Source organism: Paramacrobiotus metropolitanus, unplaced genomic scaffold (assembly GCF_019649055.1).
Source record: "Paramacrobiotus metropolitanus isolate TYO unplaced genomic scaffold, Prichtersi_v1.0 Parri_scaffold0000182, whole genome shotgun sequence".
Taxonomy (NCBI): Eukaryota; Metazoa; Tardigrada; class Eutardigrada; order Parachela; family Macrobiotidae; genus Paramacrobiotus; species Paramacrobiotus metropolitanus.
The window spans coordinates 120,276-125,252 of NW_026570402.1; the positions used below are offsets into that span (position 1 = coordinate 120,276).

Below are 4,977 nucleotides of genomic sequence, written 5' to 3' on the forward strand. Positions count from 1 at the left end.
CTGCAGACTTTCTATGCAGATCATTTTTCCGATTTATCCATACGCTTCCGTCCAAGTACTTACCATGTTTACTGACAAAGCCGGTAGAAAATCCGGTTAGTGATGGCTCATCGTACGTTCATCAACATGTGCAAATATTGTACAGTACCAACCGATGAGTCGAGCCTCGACAACTTTTCCTGAACTTCAGTACCCAAACAAAGTTAAGGCACATTATTGCGTATGGAATAAACAAGCTTCCGGAAGCATACGGCGAAACAGTGCATCGCGCAGTACAGTGGCATTTGCACTTTTGGCGATCATTTATCATCTAAAACATCAAATTTTTCTGCTTTTCCATCGAACAGAAGTATATATACACCGGCCCGGCAGCATTATGAGCACACCATGCACCCACACCAGACACCGACGAAATGGCTGCCGCTGTCATCGCCCCATTCTCCTTGGCCAACAACCAGTTCTCCCTGGATCTGTACGGGAATTTGATTGCCAGTAAACCCCGCAACGAAAATGGCTTCCTCTCGCCGTTTAGCGTCATGGCTGCACTGTCGATGGTCCATGTGTGGGTGCCAAGGGCAATACCAAGCAGCAGATCCTCAAAGCCACCCATCTGGACAAGATGAACGACACCTCTATTGACAGTGCCTTCATGTCGTTGTTTACCCGCCTGGAAGTCCATACCGCCCCCACCACCGCCCCTGCCACACCCCCCGACGAGTGGACACGCCAGACGCCGTATTTAGCCATCGCCAATCGCGTGTATCTGCAGAAGGGTTTCACTGTCAAGCAGGAATTCGCGGATGTGCTGAAGAATTTCTATCAGAAGACGTTCGGTAATGCTTGCGTTGAAAAATCACAATTTTCAAATCCCTTACATGTCACATTGCAAATCAAATCTGTTTAAAATGGAACTGGCCTTGGAGAATTTGAAAGTGTTTGAAGCAAAAGTTATTTTTCAAATACTAGGGGTATATTTAAATAGTATTAACATTTTAAATATTATGCCGTAACAGAAAAAAGTACAAAAGTCTGTATTTCAATTTAAATTTTAATTCCAACTGTAGGTGAGGCGGATTTTGCGGGTAATGCACAGCAGGCGACACGCGACGTCAACCAGTGGGTGGAGAGTGTCACCAATCATCGAATTCAGAATCTCTTCAGCCAGATTGAACCGAGCGTGAAGTTGGCGTTGGTCAGTGCGATTTATTTTAAAGCCGAATGGGAGGATCAATTCGAGCAAGAGAGCACCCAGAACGCGGATTTTTTCGGGGAGGGGAACACCTACAAAAATGTACCGTTTATGAAGCAGACTGATGAGGAAGCAAAATTCGCCACGTTGACGGATGTGGATGCTACCGGCTTGATCAAGTCGTACGCGCACGGAGCTGTCTATATGGTGTTCATTCTGCCCAATAAAAAGGACGGACTGGCTGAGCTGGAGAAGAAGCTCCGCCCCACCCACTTTGATATCAGCAAGTACCAGAGGGCGCAAGTGGAGATTTCCTTGCCGAGATTTAAGATCGAGAGTGATTTTCATCTCAATGCTGCTTTGAAAGAAATTGGTATTGTGGATGCCTTCCAGGATAATGCCGATTTCAGCGGGATTTCCACCCAACCGCTGAAGATATCAGAAGTGGTGCATAAGACATTTGTCGGTATGTACTCTGTACACCAAGAAGAATCGTTTATGAACATGCAATTGACAAAAACATTTGAACTGTTTCACTTCAGTATAAATTAACAAACGTAAGGCGGAGGCTGCAGAAAATGGAGTTGCGATTTTTTGATAATTGTATGGTTATACATGTATAATGTTGCAGAGGTCAATGAGAAAGGAACCGAAGCGGCGGCTGCAACCGGCATGCAAATGGAGTTGTTGTCGGCAGAATTTTTCCCGGAAGATATGAAGAAAGTGTTCAAAGCTGACCATCCATTCTTGTTCGCCTTACAGCACCGCGAAACTGGCGCTATCTTGTTCATCGGACGCGTGTCCAGTCCCAGTCCCGCCTAAAGATTACTACACTACTTTAGGTGAACGAGTAAATGCGAACATTCTCACGAACACTGTCTTTGGCGCAAATTAGACAGCTTTTTTTTATTTTTATCCTCTAAAGAGTTGTTAGGTATGCATACGTTTAGAATACGTTCTGTCGTAATCTTTTATTCGAAAAGCCCTTCGTGGGTAATAATAAGGTATTCTGGAGGTGACAAGCTCTATAAAGTATCATCGGTATTCGTATATGCATACCAGATTTTTTCCGCATATACTGTATGGATATTCTTGTTTTTCAAAAGAAAATTAACACAGTTAATCGTTTTGATGATCAGCAAGTGCGCACCCCGGTAACATGACCAATACTATAGTGCCTGGATAATTAATGTCCATTTTGAGTGGGAGGGTGCTGAATGCGGTGCTGAATAATAGTAAGAGGAAAACACTTTCTCTTATAGTTAGGTCGTCGAAATGTGCGTAGAACCCTTTATGTACGGCACTCACAGGAGTATGCATGGAAGATATAGGCAGACAAGTACGTAATTTGTAATTTAGTACATAACCGGCAACTGCGCAGGTTAAACCTAAACGGTAAAAACCTTTCGTTCATCGAAACAAATCTTTGACAGTATTAATTCAACTGATCAAGGTGCACAGACCGGGGTAGTACTACTTAATGTTACTGGTACTGTTAGTGGTACTGGTAGTGGTAGCATGTTACGGCACTGTTACTTCAGTGGTAGCGACAATGGTACTGTAATACTGGTAGTGGTACCAGGGTAGTGGTAGTGTTACCGTGTCCTGGTACTGGTAGTGGTAGCGATTACGATACTGTCAGCGGTAGTAATTTACCTGAAATCATTAGGATATCGCTAACTTGTTAATTAACAGAATTATAGAGTGTGTCAAAACCCGTTGAACTTTCGCAGTTTTTCTCGGCTGCTAAATGGGAACCTTGGGAAAGACGACTTCATATGGGTTGATGTTAATTACGAAATATTACAATACAGAGTATGTAATCAGTGTATGATCCATTTCAGTGCCTAAAAAGTCGTAGATACCGGGCATCATACACATATATGAACGGAAACCATGAATGGCCGGTTTCTGCGAAGAAAGGTGTCCATGGTTCCGCAGAAACATTTTTTGCGTGGTTGATCGGTGAACCAATAAAAAATTAATTGCTCGATCGAAGCGTTGCAGATGCTGCATGCTAACCTTCCCATGTACAGATATCGCTTATTCGCGTCACTAAAAAAATCGGTGTAATGGATCTGCGCGCGCAAATAGCGGTAACTGCTGTCGTGCTTTGCGGTACAACAATCAGGGATGTAACAAAACGACTGCTGCAAATGTCATCATAAATAATGGCATATTCTGGATGGAATCTGGATGTTTGGAATAGCAGTTGCAGCGGTAAGTTCGCTTTGTATCACAAATACGGTAGTCTATGCAGTGCCATAAAATACAGACGTTGATAACGAACGCTTTACGAGCTTGTAAGATGAACTAAATAATCTGATCGTTCTGATCATAATTATCATGTGTACAGTACTGAGAAACCACATGACTGTATGATTATGCACCTTAATATTCTCATTACCATGCGGGTATAATCATATCAGGAATTAAGGAGCATATTAAGATTATTAAGGTCTGTACTTGTATTGTAATATAACAGGCCTTCATTTGTGCTATGGTATAATTTTACGCAACACCTATACTAAAAGGCGGAAGATGACCTTTTTGACACTTAGAGTCTGGACTCGTTATCTTCACGTTTTCTGATTTTGGTTCATGCAAATCGGCGTGTGGATGGATTCGGGGCGCGGTGCTTTTGGAGCTTGTCATAATTATCAAGCGGAACATCAAACGTCGCTGCCATCGAGGCGAGCAAATCTTGTTAACATTCATCCGCAGTTGTGTTGGTGCAACTTTCAATGCAGCGCTTGGTTGTCATTGCGCAGGTAACGGAAAGCGTTGCAAAGACACATTATCCATTTGTCAGGGTTTCAAGTGCCGGTGCAACCCTACCATCAGCACTTTCAGTGCAGTTACAAACCGGTGTGTAGCCAGTGTCGACAGCGACACAACAGCAACCATCGCAACAAGCAAATCAACTACCACTACTGCAACCACCACTGCACCCTCAACGTCAACGACAATGACGATGACCACTGCTACGCCGGGAGGCTGTGCCGCACAAACGGATACTACCCTTCCAGTTGGCAGTACAGGTGAGTGCGTTGGTGCAGAGTATCCTGACAATATCGCCTACCCGGTAATTGCCCCAACACTGTCCACTTCTGAAATTCTGGAAATTTTGAATGCGCATAATAACTATCTTCGAACGGTTAACGCCACGATTATGCAGAAACTGGTTTGGGATGCATGTGCTGCGAGTAACGCGCACAACTTTGCAAATACCTGTGGGGATACGCGTGATTTCTTAAATCCCGACGATGGACAATCACTACCAGATGCCAGAAAAACTCCTCGTATGTATTATCAAGTCACAAGTCGCACCCATAAATAATTTATCGATGTTCCCTGTGCAATATCGCAGCAAACGTGTAACCAGACAGACACGGCATCTTTAAAGTCAAATGTTTTGCTGCAGTGACCTTTTCTTTTATTAGAACACTGTTTAAGTTTGAAAAATAGAGCATTGCAGTAATTAACTGGCCGTTGAATATGTTGCATCAATAATGTGATATTTTACTTATTAATATTGGATTCGTATGTTTTAGACTGTCAGTTTTAGACTTGATGTGTAGCTATAGGATTTTATACAGAAATTTGTGCATTTCTATGATGTGTTAGAATATCCTCCAGGATGCAGCCAAAGTTCAGTCTCTGGTGGCTACAATCAGGCATATATGGGATGAAAAGGATAAGGAAAGTAAAATAGTTCGTTGTGTTTATTACTAGTGGCAATGTCTGGGTTCAAGGCCAACCTTACGCCCACTACTGCCCGTGGAAAT

The 4,977-nt window shown here is 43.1% G+C and overlaps 1 pseudogene; it reads left to right on the forward strand.

The window, feature by feature from the left end:
• The first annotated feature begins 381 nt into the window (after positions 1-381).
• LOC129600528 (serpin B4-like) lies at positions 382-2,244 on the forward strand (annotated as a pseudogene).
• Positions 2,245-4,977: the final 2,733 nt, after the last annotated feature.